The sequence below is a fragment of the Mustelus asterias genome, unplaced genomic scaffold, assembly GCF_964213995.1.
Source record: "Mustelus asterias unplaced genomic scaffold, sMusAst1.hap1.1 HAP1_SCAFFOLD_84, whole genome shotgun sequence".
Classification (NCBI taxonomy): domain Eukaryota; kingdom Metazoa; phylum Chordata; class Chondrichthyes; order Carcharhiniformes; family Triakidae; genus Mustelus; species Mustelus asterias.
In genome coordinates this window covers 441,668-459,442 of record NW_027590138.1, presented here as the reverse complement: position 1 = coordinate 459,442, position 17,775 = coordinate 441,668, and the positions used below count along the sequence as shown (strand labels likewise).

At 45.3% G+C, this 17,775-nt stretch overlaps 2 protein-coding genes across 2 annotated transcripts in view; one reads left to right on the top strand and one right to left on the bottom strand.

Annotated features, from left to right (window-relative positions):
* Positions 1-17,775, bottom strand: part of LOC144483888 (uncharacterized) — a 435,358-nt gene that overhangs the window by 35,015 nt on the left and 382,568 nt on the right. The window lies entirely within an intron of this gene.
* Positions 1-17,775, top strand: part of LOC144483897 (uncharacterized) — a 151,135-nt gene that overhangs the window by 50,968 nt on the left and 82,392 nt on the right. The gene's annotated exons all lie outside the window — the stretch shown is intronic.

Below are 17,775 nucleotides of genomic sequence, written 5' to 3'. Positions count from 1 at the left end.
TAGAGAAAGTTTAACATTAACAATTGAACAGACTTCTCTCCATCCCTCTCAGACCAGGACATGAAGTGACCGCTCCAAAAACATGGATAACTTGTAAAACCAACAGCTCTCCACACCTCTCTGTAAACATATCTCTCTCCACCTCTCTCCCAAATTGCCTTCTCAAGACCACTTTTTTATACTTTAAAAATGTCAAAAGACCATCTTCGCCAATTCCCATAAATCTTCAATTATAAACTAAAATAGACATGAGTTTTCGGGCGATTTAAAAACAAATGAACTGTCTGCTGAAAGGGTTAACTTTTTGACAGAACCTAAAGGGGTGGGGAGTGAGCAGCAAAAACTTGGCCCACAATTATGTCACTTTACACAAGTTTAAAACAAAACAAATGATTTTAAACTTCATCTATTAATTTTTTTGTTTTATTCCTCAACCTACTTAATTTGATCAGTTTTTGTTAGGGATGGGTAACTTCTGTTCTTTATAAATTGATTCACTCATTTTGTTAATCCTACATGGGCTCAGAGAATCAGAACCCAGACTTTATCATCCTTATCCTTTTTCTCCCTTTGCCACCACTCCCTCTGTTTTGCGGGAGGGTCGTGGGGATTCCAATCAGACCGAATCATTTTATCATAAAAGTAAAATACTGCGGATGCTGGAATCTGAAACAAAAACAGAAAATGCTGCAAGATCTCAGCAGGTCTGACAGCATCTGTGGAGCGAGAATAGAGCCAATGTTTCGAGTCTGGATGTCCCTTTATAAGAGCTCTTACGAAGTGTCATCCAGACTCGAAAGATTGGCTCTATTCTCTAATCATTTTAATCGATAAGTTTCTTGTTCTGAGTTCCCGGGTTCCTGGCGCTGTGAGGCAGCAGTGCTAACCACTGTGCCACCGTGCCGCCCCAGTTTAATTCTAACTCATTCTGAGTAAATATTCTCACCAAGTCCTCTGTCAGGACCCTGCTAAGCAGTTTAATGGTCCGTGATTGCAGAAACTGAGCAGTCACAGGAATGTGGTCAAGATAGTCCAGTCCCATAATGCCTCACATTCAATCTGCAGTCCTTCAATTATAACAGAATATGTGGCTGTATGTAGCTGCCTTGGCCACGATCAGCACCAACACTGCCTTCTTGAACTGCTACAATGCCTGAGGTGTAAGTACGCTCACAGTGCTGTTAGGGAGGGATTTCCAGCTACACATTCCAAAACTTTCACTAGACTGTAGGTGGATACCAGATTGATATATTCCATTCAACCACACCCAAGGTGAGTTATTCCAATTCCTTTATTGTCCAGGACAATATATTCACAATATCTTTAAAACAGAAATTAAACATTCCCATTTGATTTCAGGTACTAACATATTCTGTTAGTTTGTTCTTTATTGTCGATGTCAGGCTGAGGTTGTTCCTCTTGGAGGAAAGGAGGTTGAGGGGAGATTTGATAGAGGTGGACAAGATTCTGACAGGTTTAGATGAGGTGGACAAAGAAAAGCTGTTCCCATTAGCTGATGGCACAAGAATAAGGGGGCATAGAGTTAAGGTTTTGGGTCAGAGATGCGGGGGGGAGGGGGGGGGGGGTATATGAGGAAGAATATTTTGATGCAGCGAATGATAATGACCTGGAACTCGCTGCCTACGAGGGTGGAGGAAGTGGAGACAATAAACAATTACAAAGGAAATTGGATGGACATCTGGGGGAGTTTCAAACAGAAATAGTGACTATTTCTTAACTTCCTAACACCCTGTCACTCTGTGATCCGTCTGAAATTTGAAACCAGGTATTCGCAACAAGACTCAAAGAGCATCAGCTCACTGGAGACAAAGTTGTGAGACCGGCCAGTCCAGCAGAAAGAAACCCTCCGACCCTCCCCATTGACCAACTGTGAGAATGAACAAAATGCAGTCCTGGATGTAATTGAGAGCAGAAACAATAACAGCAGAATCCAACCCCTGGAATCATTTGTGAACTCGCTGGTGTCTCAGCAGGTGGGATGACCGACTGAATCTCTTCTCACACACAGGGCAGGTGAAGGGCCTCTCTCCAGTGTGAACTCGCTGGTGTGTCCGCAGGCAGGATGACCGAGTGAATCCCTTCCCACATTGAGAGCAGGTGAATGGCCTCTCCCCAGTGTGAACTCGCTGGTGTGACAGCAGGCTGGATGAATCACAGAATCCCTTCTCACACTGAGAGCAGGTGAACGGTCTCTCTCCAGTGTGAACTCGCTGGTGTATTCGCAGGTGGGTTGACTGAGTGAATCCCTTCCCACACTGAGGGCAGGTGAATGGCCTCTCCCCAGTATGAATGCGCTCATGTGCCCGCAGATTGGATGACCGAGTGAATCCCTTCCCACACTGAGAGCAGGTGAATGGCCTCTCCCCAGTGTGAACTCGCTGGTGTGTCTGCAGGCTGGATGACTGAGTGAATCCCTTCCCACACTGAGAGCACGTGAATGGTCTCTCCCCAGTGTGAACTCGCTGGTGTGTCTGCAGGCTGGATGACTGAGTGAATCCCTTCCCACACTGAGAGCAGGTGAAGGGCCTCTCCCCAGTGTGGTTGCGCCGATGAGCTTCCAGCTCATTTGGGTATCTGTATCCCTTCCCACAGTCTGCACATTTCCATGGTTTCTCCATGGTGCAGGTGTCCTTGCCTTTGTCTTGTGTGGACAATCAATTGAAGCCTCGTCCACACACAACACAGGTACAGTCTCTCCCCGCTGTGAATGGTGTGATAGTTATTCAGGCTGTGTAACTGGTTAAAGCTCTTTAGTCAGTGCACTGGAACACTCTCACTCGAGTGTGGCAGAGTGTTGGTGCTTTTCCAGTCACACTGATGTTTGAAATCTTTTCAAATCAACAGACCGGACAACCATTTTTCCTTCTAGATTCAAAGTCCGATGATATTCAGCTCCCAAGAAATATGACTCTGTCAGATCTGACGTGATGTTTGAGATTTCGGGCTGTGATTCCTCTTTCAATATCCTGTGAAATGAGTTTACACATATCATCAGTGTCAGTACAGGATAGAAATTCAGAATAGGATTCTATTTAAAAATGAAAGTGGATGGGCACTTGAAGGAAATAAACTTTCAGGAGAATGGGGATGTAGAGTGGGAATGGGACTGGAATGTTATACAGAGAGTCAGCATGGACTCGAGTTACCAAATTGATTCCTTCTGTGCTGTAATGACTTTATGATTGGAAATGTATAACATTGCTACAGTATTATATTACAATGCAAGAAATAATAATAAATGTATTTTATTACAGAAACATAAATAATATATCTAATCTGGGTACCATATAATAACACTAGACATATCTCTGTTCTATATTAATTTACTGTCCCCTTAAATGTCAGCCATCTCCTGCCCTTTAATTGTGTACATGAGGAAAGAGACCATCCTTTTAGACAGAAAGAAGATTAACGTTTCAGGGTGGGCAGAATGAATTACAGGGAATAAAAATGTATCAGATTTTGTTGGTCAATATAAGCTCAGAATGGGGGAGGTGGCGAGATGGGTGGAGAACTGCCTTGGTCACAGAAGACAGAGGGTGGTAGTGGAAGGGTCTTTTTCCGGCTGGAGGCCTGTGACTAGTGGTGTTCCGCAGGGCTCTGTATTGGGACCTCTGCTGTTTGTGATTTATATAAACGATCTGGAAGAAGGTGTAACTGGGGTGATCAGTAAGTTTGCGGACGACACAAAATTGGCAGGACTTGCAGATAGTGAGGAGCATTGTCAGAAGCTACAGAAGGATATAGATAGGCTGGAAATTTGAGCAAAGAAATGGCAGATGGAGTTCAATCCTGATCAATGCGAAGTGATGCATTTTGGTAGAAATAATGTAGGGAGGAGCTATACGATAAATGGCAGAACCATAAAGGGTGTAGATACGCAGAGGGACCTGGGTGTGCAAGTCCACAGATCCTTGAAGGTGACATCACAGGTGGAGAAGGTGGTGAAGAAGGCATATGGCATGCTTGCCTTTATAGGACGGGGCATAGAGTATAAAAGTTGGGGTCTGATGTTGCAGATGTATAGAACGTTGGTTCAGCCGCATTTGGAATACTGCATCCAGTTCTGGTCGCCACACTACCAGAAGGACGTGGAAGCTTTGGAGAGAGTACAGAGGAGGTTTACCAGGATGTTGCCTGATATGGAGGGGCTTAGTTATGAGGAGAGATTGGGTAAACTGGGGTTGTTTTCCCTGGTAAGATGGAGGATGAGGGGAGACTTAATAGGTGTATAAAATTATGAAAGGCATAGATAGGGTGAACGGTGGGAAGCTTTTCCCCAGGTCGGTGGTGACGTTCACGAGGGATCAGAGGTTCAAGGTGAAGGGGGGGAGGTTTAACACAGATATCAGAAGGACATATTTTACACAGAGGGTGGTGGGGGCCTGGAATGCGCTGCCAGGCAAGGTGGTGGAGGCGGACACACTGGGAACGTTTAAGACTTATCTAGATAGCCATATGAATGGAGTGGGAATGGAGGGATACAAAAGAATGGTCTAGTTGGGCCAGGGAGCGGCATGGGCTTGGAGGGCCGAAGGGCCTGTTCCTGTGCTGTATTGTTCTTTGTTGTTAGAAGTGGAAGGGAAATGATCTCCAGTGGAAGAGAAACAATTCCTGAACATTGTAAGACTAAGCTGGTAAATCAGCAGTGAATAGAGTTGTGAAGTGGTAAAGACCTCATCAAGACATAGCTTGCGGAAATAATAGTTAAAATACACCCATTATTAGAGGCAGAGGAAGGTAGACAATGGCAGAGAGCTGATCAGGGAGGGCAGAGGTGAAACACAGAAATGGATGGCCGTTTAAAAATCCATAAAAAGGATGGTTAGTAAGTTTGCAGACGATACTAAATTAGGAGGTATCGCTGATAGTGAAGAAGGTTATCAAAAATTACAGGGGGATCTTGATCAGTTGATCGGTTAGGGAAGTGGGCCGATGATTGGCAAATGGATTTTAGTACAAATAATACAGAGTACAGAGGCACAACCTCAGGCTAAAGGGACGATCCTTTAAAACAGAGATAAGGAGGAATTTCTTCAGCCAGAGAGTGGTGAATTTGTGGAACTCTTTGCCGCAGAAGGCTGTGGAGACCAGGTCATTGACTGTCTTTAAGACAGAGATAGATAGGTTCTTGATTAATAAGGGGATCTGGGGTTATGGGAAAAAGGCAGGAGAATGGGGATGAGAAAAATATCAGCCATGATTGAATGGCGGAGCAGACTCGATGGGCCGAGTGGCCTAATTCTGCTCCTATGTCTTATGGTCTTAAGTGTGAGTGTTGCATTTTGGAAAGTCAAATCAGGGTAGAACTTATAAAGTGAATGGTAAGGCCCTGGGGAGTGTTGGGGAACAGAGGAACCTAGGAGTACAAGTATATAGTTTGTTGAAAGTGGCGTCACAGGTAGACAGAGTGGTGAAGAAGGCATTTAGCACACTGGCCTTCATCAGTCAGGGCACTGAGTGTAGGAGTTGGGACATTATGTTATAGTTGTATGAGTCGTTGGTGAGGCTGCACTTGGAGTATTGTGTAGAGTTTTTGTAACCCTGTTATAGGAAAGACATTGATAAACTGGAAAGAGTGCAAAGAAGATTTATGAGGATGTTGCCGGGACTAATGGGCCTGAGTGATCACGAGAGGTTGGACAGGTAAGGGCTTTATTCCTTCGAACGTAGGAGAATGTGGGGTGACTATAATGAGGTGTATTAAATCATGAGGGGCATAGATTGGATGAACCCACATTGTCTTTTTGCCAGGGTAGGAGAATTGAAAACTAGAGGGCATAGGTTTAAGGTGAGAGGGGAAAGATTAAAAGGGACCTGAGGGGCAACGTCTTCATGCAGAGGGTGGTGCGTACATGGAATGAGCTGCCAGAGAAAGTGGTTGAGGTAGGTTCAAACAGCAGGTTTAAACATTTAAAAAGCATTTGGAGAAGTACATGAATTGGAAAGGATTCGAGGGATATGAGCCAAACACGGGCAATTGGGACTAGCTGGGTGGGCACCATGGTTGGCATGGATCAGTTGGGCCGAAGCGTCTGTTTCTGTGCTGTATTGCTCTAGGACTCTATGTGCTGGCTGCGTCAGCATCTATTGCCCTTGAACTGAGTGGCTTGCATTGCTGGGGGATGTAGTAATTTCCTTCTTTAAAGGACATTATTAAATTGGATGAATTTTTACAACAATTGTCATCAATGGACTTCTAATTCTAGATTTGTACTGAATTCAAATTTCAACATCTGGCCATTGTGGGATTCGAACCCAGGGTTCACAGTGTATTGCCCTGGATCCCTGTATTACTAGTCCAATGACACTAATACTGCACCATTGGCAAAGGAGCCACAATAGCCCGAGATCCATGGAATCAGAGCATGCTCTAAATTTAAATTAATGCTCACCAACACTCACCCCAAAACAATTTCACTGTTTTCAACATTTTAAATCTGCTGGAGTCTACATCTGCAAAGATCTCAGAGAGTTTGGTGTCCGGGCAAAATGTTGCAATCTTCAAATCTTGTCCCTGTAAATGAGGAAAGTTATAGTTGTAATTCAAGGTTTGTAATTCAGGACAGACAAACATTTCTTTTGGTCTGAGTTTGCTGTGAGTAAATCCTCCCCTTCTAACCCCCTGTAAAAGGAGTTTCCAAAATCCATCAGCATTTGTCCAGAACAGAAATTCAAAACATCCTCTCCTGTTACCTGCACAGAATTACTTTAGCTGGGACAAAATTGCAGTGGAGGCAGTTCAGAGAAGATCCAATTGGTTGATTCCGTTCAGGTTGAGCAGCTTGGGTCTGTACTCTTTGGAGTTTAGAAGACTGAGAAATAATCTTATTGAAACATCTGGGAATTTAAGGGTGGCATCGTGGTTAGCATTGCTGCCTCACAGCGCCAGGGTCCCAGGTTCAATTCCGGCCTTGGGTCACTGTCTTTGTGGAGTTTGCACATTTTCCCCATGTCTGTGTGAGTTTCCTCAGGGTGCTCCGGTTTCCTCCCACAGTCCAAAGATGTACGGGTGTGGTGGACCGGCCATGCTAAATTGACCCTCGTGTCAGGGGGATTAGCAGTGTAAAAGCAGGGGGTTGTGGGGATGGGGCCTGGGTGGGATTGTGGTCGATACAGACTTGATGGGCTGAATGGCCTCCTTCTGCACTGTAGGGATTCTATGATTCATATGATATAAGGTGCTTGACAACGTAGATGCTGAGAGGATGCTTCCTTTGGTGTGGGAATCAAGGAAAAATAAAGGATTTAAGGTTAAGATGGAGAGATCTTTTTTCTCAGTGGCCTGTTGATCTTTGGAACTCTGTCTTCACCAGTGAGGATTGGAGGCAGGTCATTGAATATATTCAAAGCTGAGGTTCTGAACCACAAGAAACTCATGGGTATGGATGGGGTGGGGGTAGCAAAGTCATAGAGATTTACAGCATGGAAAATGGCCCTTTGGCCCAACTTGTCCATGCCGCCTTTTTTCAAAACCCCTAAACTGGTCCCAATTGCCCGCATTTGGCCCATATCCCTCTCTACCCATCATACGCATGTAACTATCTAAATGCTTTTTAAAAGACAAAATTGTACCTGCTTCTACTACTACCTCTGGCAGCTTGTTCCAGACACTCACCACGCTATCGAATTACAATGGGATCTTGATCAATTGGACCAGTGGGCTGACGAATGGCAGATGGAGTTTAATTTAGACAAATGCGAGGTGATGCATTTTGGTAGATTGAACCAGGGCAGAACTTACTCAATTAATGATAGGGAGTTGGGGAGAGTTACAGAACAAAGAGATCTAGGGGTACATGTTCATAGCTCCTTGAAAGTGGAGTCACAGGTGGACAGACTGGTGAAGGCGGCATTCAGCATGCTTGGTTTCATCGGTCAGAACATTGAATACAGGTGTTGGGACGTCTTGTTGAAGTTGTACAAGACATTGGTAAGGCCACACTTGGAATACTGTGTGCAATTCTGGTCACCCTATTATAGAAAGGATATTATCAAACTAGAAAGAGTGCAGAAAAGATTTACGAGGATGCTACCGGGACTTGATGGATTGAATTATAAGGAGAGGCTGGATAGACTGGGACTTTTCTCTGGAGCATAGGAAGCTGAGGGGTGATCTTTTAGAGGTCTATAAAATAATGAGGGACATAGATCAGCTGGTCAATATCTTTTCCCAAAAGTAGGGGAGTCTAAAACTAGAGGGCATAGGTTTAAGTTGAGAGGGGAGAGATAAAAGTGTCCAGAGGGACAATTTTTTCACACAGAGGATGATGAGTGTCTGGAACAAGCTGCCAGAGGTAGTAGTAGAGGTGTGTACAATTTTGTCTTTTAAAAAGCATTTAGACAGTTACTTGGGTACGATGGGTATAGAGGGATATGGGACAAATGCGGGCAATTGGGATTTTAATATAAAGACGGCATGGACAAGGAGGGCCGAAGGGCCTGTTTCCATGCTGTAGACTTCTCTGACTCTATGACTCTCTGTGTGAACAAATTGCTCCTCTGGGCACTTTCGTATCGCTCCCCTCTCACCTTAAACCCTTGCCCTCTAGTTTTAGACTGCCCTACCTTTGGGAAAAGATATTGACCATCTAGCTGATCTGTGCCCCTCAGTATTTTATAGACCTCTATAAGATCACCCCTCAGCCTCCTATGCTCCAGAGAAAAAAGTCCCAGTCTATCCAGCCTCTCCAAAGTAGACATGATCTTATTGAATGATGCAGCAGGCTCGATGGGCCGAATGACGGGCTCCTGTCCCGAATTCTTATGTTCTTATTCCGATGTTCTTGGATAGCTGCGCATGCGCCCTGCTACGTATTGTCCCTCTGAAGATAGAGGTTCTGAACCAGCCCCTGAAACCACGCCCATTGTGACCTGCCACCGACTGCAGCGCATGCGCTCTCCTTCCCCGCTGAAACAAGATGGCGACCGAAAACCGGGGTCTGTTCCCGAGAAAAAACCCCGGGAGCTGCAAACCCGGAACCGGCATGGTCTTATTTGGGCCTTGCAATCTGGAGCGGGCATTTGTGAAGCCTCCGCTCCCTCCCCACCCCGACTCCATTCCTCCCTCCGCCACACTGACTCTCACCCGCTGGAAAAAGCGTCCCCCGCACTCGCAGGGCTGAGAGCAAAGTGGCACTGCGCACACTCCAGATTCAGCACTGCGCCTGCGCAATAGGCTCCTGTGGAATGAAGAGGACACTTTCCCACCCGCAGGCGTGCTTGGGAATTAACGGCGCCATTGTCAAAGACATAATAGAAAACTATCTGGTGCAATTGAGATGAATTAATTTTTTTAATACATTCCTCTGAATTTGTGATTAATTGCCCTGTGTACTAAGCAGATATTAATGTTCCACTTAAAATTAAAGGAGAAGGTGCTGGAAAAACGCAGCTGGATTGAGAGAGAACCCACAGAGGCAAGTTATGAATAGAGTTCAGACTGAAGCAACAATAAAAAAACCCACACGGGGGGCCAGGAACTGAGTTCTGCATCCAACAGACAGCTTGATTCATGCCAGCTCCTAACTGTGTTTCTAAACTCGAACCTATAAAACAGTAACACAGAAACAAAACTCTGTAGAGACTGTTTCTGGGACAAAGAAAATAAATACTGGAGATATTCATCAGGCCAGGCAGCCTGTGGATTCAGGTTGCTGAGGATTCAGGTTGCTGACCTGCCCTCAGCCTGCAATTAAATATTTATAGTCAGTCACTGACTAATGGCGGTCACAATTCCCACAATGCTCGGCGCCTCAGAAACCCCTCCATTCAAAAGTTGTTCGCCGGAATTCACGAATCATCGAATCCATACAGTGCAGAAAGAGGCCATTCGATCCATCGAGTCGGTACTGCAACGGCAACAATATATTCTGCACCTCCTCTTTTCCTTTCCCTCTATGTACTCTATCAATTTATTTTTTTTCTGTATAGCACGCAAGAAATAATACTTTTCACCGTATCCCAGAACATGCGACAATAATAAATCAAATTAGACACTACATATCTTGGACACCAAGGGACAAATTTACCAAACCTGCACATCTTTGGGCTATGAGAAAAAACCGGAGCACCCAGAGGAAATGCACACAGACAGAGGGAGATTGTGCAAATTCCACACATGAGGTGGAGATGCCAGCGCTGAACTGGGGTGAGCACAGTAAGAAGCCTCACGACATAAGGTTAAAGAACAACAGGTTTATTTGGAACCACAAGCTTTCAGAGCGCTGATGAAGGAGCAGTGCTCTGAAAGCTCGTGATTCCAAATAACCAAAAGAGAGAATGCTGGAAAATCTCAGCAGGTTTGGCAACATCTGTAAGGACAGAAAAGAGCTGACATTTCGAGACCAGATGACTCTTTGTCAAAGCTTTGATAAAGAGTCATGTGGACTCGAAGCATCAGTTCTTTTCTCTCCTTACAGATCCTGCCATATCGGCTGAGATTTTCCAGCAATTTCTCTTTTGGTCTCAAATTCCAGCATCCGCAATAATTTACTTTGATTCCAAATAAACTTATTGGACTTTAACCTGGTGTTATGAGACTTCTTCCTGAGCAAACTCCAGAGAGACAGTCACCCACCACTGGAATCGAACCCAGACTCAGTGAGGCAGCAGTGCTAACCACTGTGCCACAGTGAAGGTAGTTTGCCGCAAATTTCGGGTGACAACAATGGGCTGGATGTTGCTCAGAATGTGGAGCACTGCAGCAAAGTACAGAGAGACAGAGCAGCAAACTGGACTGAGAAATGGAGTCTGCAGACTGGAACTGGCAGCATGAGGAGAGGTTATTTAGTCTAACACTCACAGCAATCTACAACCCACCCCCATTACCGAGACAGTGAGACAGAGATTGCAAACACTCACCAACACAGCTCCACTGAAACGTCCCAGGAAAAAGAGGGAATCTGTGGCAGTTCCTGTCCTGAAATAGCCCCAGGACTGTCACTCAAACCCCCAACCCGGCCCAGTTCACAGCTCAGCCTCTCAGCTTGCAGCTTCCTGCACCTTGAGCCAACCCTATCCAGGTGTGGGAGGGATGTGGAACCCCAGAGTGGGGGGAGGGGTGACCTCTTGCTGTGCCCCAAATAGTTTCTCCTTTCCCTCCCCCTTGGCGCTCTCAGCTCTCAATGTGGATGTGTTGATGGACATTGCAGAGCCTCACTGAGCGGCGCCTGTCCCTTATCCTGGGTCACCCCCTCCCCCTGGGTTCAGTGTGTTCAGTTCGCTGCTTCTTTCCCTGCTGAACCTTCAGTTAATCAAAAACAGAAAGTGCTGGAAAACCTCAGCAGGCCTGACAGCATCTGTGATCATCCAGACTGGAAGCATTAACTCCATTCTCTCCACAGACGCTGAGATTTCCAGCATTTTCTGTTTCTGTTTCAGATTCCAGCATCCTCAGTATTTTGCTTTTATCTTAAACAAGCATTCTTTGATGGCCTTTACCCCCATTGCTCCTTTCCAGAGCTTCCCACCTTCTGCTATTGTCCCTGACTCCCACATTAACCCTGTCATTCCTCCCCTTTACCCCGCTCACCCTGTCTGAAGTCAGGCTCAGAGTTTTACCGCCATCTCCCCCTCCCCCAGCCTCCACATCCCAACACCCGGAATCTCTAACCCAGCGGTTCCAGTTTGTCTGGTTTGAGTTCAGATTTGCCGCAGCACCGACAGGATTTCACTTCAAACCAGCCGGAACTGACTGCTCACAAATCCCAAAATGTTTCTCCAGCAGCCCGGGCTTGTTAATGTTGTTTAAAGTCAGCGCCCAAATGCAGTTACTCTCCTCAGTTTAAAAAACTTCTCCGTTTAATCTAAGGTATTATTCACACCAGACACAAATATAAAATTGTGAACGTTACCCACCCCCCCCCCCCTCCCTCGGCCACCCAGACCCGAGCTGGGGTGTCCTGAGTAAGAGACATCTGTTCCAGGTGTGACAATTCTTACACATTGTCTGGTTGACATCAAACGGAAAACGCTGGAAATATTCATGAATGAAAGCAAATTGCTGTTTTTGTCAAAAGGGTCACCTGGACTCGAAACCTCAGCTCTTTCTGTCTCCTTACAGATGCTGCCAGACCTGCTGAGATTTTCCAACGTTTTCTCTTTTGGCTGGAAATACTCAACAAGTCAGGCAGCCTCTGTGGAGAGAGAAACAGACTGAATGTGACCTGTCATCGGAACTGGGAAATATAATATTATTTCTCGCAACTAAAAGAGACACTTTACAGCCTTCAGAACAAAACTGAGCTCAACAATTTTACACCACAATTTCTCCCCCCATTGTGATCTGTGTTTCGTTGCTGCTTTTTTCACCTCATTTCCCTCTTGTTTACTTTAAATTCAGACTATCGCTCACCAGCTATTCACACCTCATCCAGAACATCTTTTGTGTCTTTACTTGTCCCATTAACACTCGCTTTGGTCTTGGGCCATGAAACATTTTGTCAGTTTGCAGATCTTTCATTTTGTCTCCTCCCTCTCTCAATTCTTCAGAGGTCAGTCTTTGACAAAGGGTCATCTGGACTCGAAACGTCAGCACTTTTCTCTCCTGGCAGATGCTATCAGATCTGCTGAGATTTTCCAGCATTTTCTCTTTTGGTTTCAGATTTCATCATTCACAGTAATTTGCTTTTATCCTGATTTTCACTGTGTGGCTCTGGAGAGCGCATTGGACCTGAGACGTTAGGGATAGAGAGAACAAGATCTTTCTCTCTCTCTCAGAGGGTCTTTGGTCTGTGGAATTCTCTTCTCCAGAGAGCAGTGGAGACAGAGTCATTGAATTTTTTAAGGCTGAATAAATGGATTCTTGATTGACAAGAGAGTCAGAGGATTTGGTGGGAGACGGAAACGTGGAGTTCTGACCACAATCAGATCAGTTGGGATCTTGTCAAATGCTGCAGCAGAGGGGCCCAATGGTCCACTGCTGCTCCTCATTCATATGGATGTTTGGTTGTATGTTTCACTCTGTCTCTGCCTCCATAGAAGCTGCTGGGCCTGTGGACTATTTGTGGCATTGACTGTTTTATTTCAGATTTTAAGACTCTGCAACGTATCTCTGTGTAATCCAACAATTAATCCAGTTCTCCTGGATTTCTGCTCTGTAACATATCTCTGTGTAATCCAACAATAAATCCAATTCTCCTGGATTTCTGCTCTGTGACATATCACTGTGTAATCCAACAATTAATCCGGTTTTCCTGGATTACTGCATTGTGGCATAGTGGTTCGCAACACTGCCTCACAACGCCAGGGACACGGGTTTGATTCAAGTTTTGGGTCACTGTCTGTGTTGAGTTTGCACATTCTCCCCGTGTCTGCGTGGGTTCCCTCTGGATGCTCCAGTTTCCTCCCACAGTCCAAAGATGGCCATGATAAATTGCCCCTTAGTGTCAGGGGGAGTAGCTAGTGTAAATGCATGGCGTTCAGGGGATAGGGCCTGGATAGGATTGTGGTTGGTGCAGACTCGATGGGATGAATGGCCTCCTTCTGCACTGTTGGATTCTATGATTCTAGTTAGAGGTCTCACATCACGTCTCAAATCCAACAGGTATATTTGGTATCACGAGCTTTCAGAGTGCTATTCCTTCATCAGGTGAGTCAATCGTCCATGATTCGAGATGCAGACAAACTCACAGATGCATAAATACATTCACAGACATGCATATATGATTTCAAGAAGTAATTTGATATAGCTCATGGGGCTAAAGGGATCAAGGGATATGGGGATCAGGATATTGAATTCGATGATCAGCCATGATCTAAATGAATGGCGGAGCAGGCTCGAAGGGCCGAATGGCCTACTCCTGCTTCCAGTTTCTATCTTTCTGTAATCTCACACAAACTTGCAGACACACAGACACACACACACAGACACACACACACTCTCAGACACACACACTCTCAGACACACACACACATACTCTCAGACACACACACACACACACTCTCAGACACACACACTCTCAGACACTCTCACAAACACGGAGACAGACTGAGACCATGAAGGGTTGATGTCAGTCTCAGTCTAATCCACCAGCTGGTCACCAAAATAATAACAGAAGCAAATCTGAAACTCAGTGTGTGGGTTTTATTGTGAAATGAGATAATGTATAAATATATTCCCATAGCTCCGGGTAGGAGTGGAATTGATGATTTCTTGACTGTCTGTCTGCACTGCTGTCTCAGCGCTAGGGACCCGGTTCAATTCCCAGCTTGGGTTACTGTCTGTGCGGAGTCTGCACGTTCTCCCTGTGTCTGTGTGGGTTCCCTCCGGGTGCTCTGGTTTCTTCCCACTGTCTGAAAGATATGCTGTTTAGGTGCATTGACCCAAACAGGTGCCGGACTAAAGGGGCAGACCTCAAAAAGAAGGGAATTGCCTGTCCAGGACACAGGGAGCTGAAAATCTCCATGCAGGCGGCCAGACAGATATATGTCTATATGACTGGACTAACAATGTGTGGAATGTACAGACTGGATTCATTTCCTTTCCCTTCAGTTGCCGCAAGTCCCCAACTTCCCCCAGAATGAGAAATGAAATGGAAAGGGGGAAACATTGATGTTGCAGAGGAGGAAGTTTCACTCTGAAGCTCATTGGCCAACTTCCGCATTGTGACGTCACAACGGAGTCCTGCTTGAATGAGCCAATAGGAATCACTGCTCCGTGTTGACGTCTCCGGGTTCCAGTGCGCAAGTCCGGGTGCGCGGACTCGGGAGCCTTGCCCCCACCCATTGTTCCCCCTCCCCCAGCACCACATCGAGCCAAGGTTTCCAGGCAACCGGCTGACGGCTCCGGCCAGAGCGAGAAGTCACTTGGTTATCTCCCCCTCCCCCCTACCCGGGACTGCGCATGTCCAAGGGAGAGGGGTAATTACGCATGTGCGTAGATCGGCCGCCTCCCCCCACCTGCATACTGAGGTATTGACCAATGGGAAGACTTGGAGGACCGGAAGTAAGCTTCTCCTGCCGCCAACCAGACCTTCCCCATTGTCTGAACGCGGAAACAGGACAGTGAGCTTGTTCACCCGGAAAGCTGCTGCTCTCTGTGAATGAAGATTGAGTACAGACAGACTCAAACTGCCTCCTATCGGTAACATCTGTGAGTAGGACACTTTCCTTTCTCTTCCTTTCCATTTCTTTTCTCATTCTGGGGGAAATTGACACATTTATTTGTCTGGCTAAAAGCATGGTCTCTTTCCGAATTAAAGCGCTGGTTTCCCCAGGAGATGACTGACATTTAAGGGGACAGTAAATTAATATAGGACAGAGATATGTCTCGTGTTGTTATATGGGACAGATTAGATATATTATTTATGGTTCTGTAATGAAATACATTTATTATTATGTCTGGTTTTGTAATATAATACTGTAGATATGTTATACATTTGCAGTCTTGGTCATTACAGCAGAAGGAGTTAATTCAGTAATGCAAGTCTATGCCGAATCTCGTTTCAGCTTAATCTCAACTTCGGCTGCATTTGAGATGCTGACCTCCCTCTGGGAGAAAAGGTTTTTCCTCTTGCCCCCTGTAACCATCTACCAGTCATTTTAAATCTATGCAAAAAGCAAAATAGTGCGGATGCTGCAATCTGAAAAAAAACACACAGAAAATGCTGAAAAATCTCAGCAGGTCTGACAGGATCAGTGGTGAGAGAATGGAGCCAACATTTCAAGTCTGGTTGACCCTTCATCAGACTCTTGACCTCTGACATTTTCAGTGTTATGCCTATGTTCCCTGTTAATCGCTCCTCCACTATGGGAAACCATAGAACCATAGAAAATTACAGCTCAGAAACAGGCCTTTTGGCCCTTCTTGTCTGTGCCGAACCATTTTTTGCCGAGTCCCACTGACCTGCACTTGGACCATATCCCTCCACACCCCTCTCACCCATGAACCCGTCCAAGTTTTTCTTAAATGTTAAAAGTGACCCCGCATTTACCACTTTATCCGGCAGCTCATTCCACACTCCCACCACTCTCTGTGTGAAGAAGCCCCCCCTAATATTCCCTTTAAACTTTTCTCCTTTCACCCTTAACCCATGCCCTCTGGGTTTTTTTCTCCCCGAGCCTCAGCGGAAAAAGCCTGTTTGCATTCACTCTATCTATATCCATCAAAATCTTACACACCTCTATCAAATCTCCCCTCAATCTTCTACGCTCCAGGGAATAAAGTCCCAACCTATTCAATCTCTCTCTGTAACTCAGCTTCTCAAGTTCCGGCAACATCCTTGTGAACCTTCTCTGCACTCTTTCAATCTTATTTACATCCTTCCTGTAACTAGGTGACCAAAACTGTAAACAATACTCCAAATTCGGCCTCACCAATGCCTTATATAACCTTACCATAACACTCCAACTTTTATACTCGATACTCCGATTTATAAAGGCCAATGTACCAAAGACACTCTTTACGACCCTATCCACCTGTGACGTCACTTTTAGGGAATTCTGTACCTGTATTCCCAGATCCCTCTGTTCAACTGCACTCTTCAGAGTCCGACCATTTACCCTGTACGTTCTTCTTTGGTTTGTCCTTCCAAAGTGCAATATCTCACACTTGTCTGCGTTAAATTCCATTTGCCATTTTTCAGCCCATTTTTCTAGTTGGTCCAAATCCCTCTGCAAGCTTTGAAAACCTTCCTCACTGTCCACTACACCTCCAATCTTTGTATCATCAGCAAACTTGCTGATCCAATTTACCACATTATCATCCAGATCATTGATATAGATGACTAACAACAATGGACCCAACACCGATCCCTACGGCACACCACTAGTCACAGGCCTCCACTCAGAGAAGCAATCCTCCACAACCACTCTCTGGCTTCTTCCATTGAGCCAGTGTCTTATCCAATTTACTACCTCCCTTGTGTCAGTCCTTTTTACCCTTTCTCGGCCTCTCATAATTTTCAAGTACTGGTTACATCCAGTCAGTCCCATCACCCCTCCATATCCCCATTGCAAGTAAATTTGCCAGTTTATTACCTTCTGGTGCCATCTATCTCCACTTCCACATGCTGCTGAAATCAAGTTCTTCCGCACATCCCCCATATATCCAGTAACACAATACTGTGTATTACATGGGTTTTTTAGTCCAGTCTACATATATAAAATCAGTGAGCATGGATCTGTTGGTCAGCAAGAATTGGTCCTTTCAGGAGAATTGGGAGAGTGAATATTAGATACAGCAGAGTGAGAATGGAGGGAGAGTGTGAGGGATGGAGATTTACAGCTTTTGGGGAATGAGAAAGGAAAGAATATTCAATAGAAACTAGAATTGTCTGTTCTGAATTTCTATCCTGTACTGACACTGATTTCCTTTGTAAACTCGTTTTACAGGATATCAGAAGGTGAGGATTTACAGACAAAAGTCAACATTTTGAGAGTCTCCCAATTCATCGGGACCTTAACATCGGCCTTTGAATCTAGAAGGAGGATATTACAGGTTATTGAAAGAGGAATCACAGGCCATAATCTCAAAAGTCATGTCCAGATCTGACAGAATCAAATTCCTTTGGACCTGAATATGATCGGCCTTGAGTCTAGAAGGAGGAATGGTTATCCAGTCTGCCGATTTGAAAAGATTTCAAACATCAGTAAGTCTGGAAAAGCACCAACACACTGCCACACTCGAGTGAGATTATTCCAATGCACTGAATAAAGAGGTTCAACCAGTTACACAGCCTGAATAAATATCACACCATTCCCAAAGGGAAGAGACTCTACCCGTGTTCTACCCGTGTCCATCTGAGCCATGGA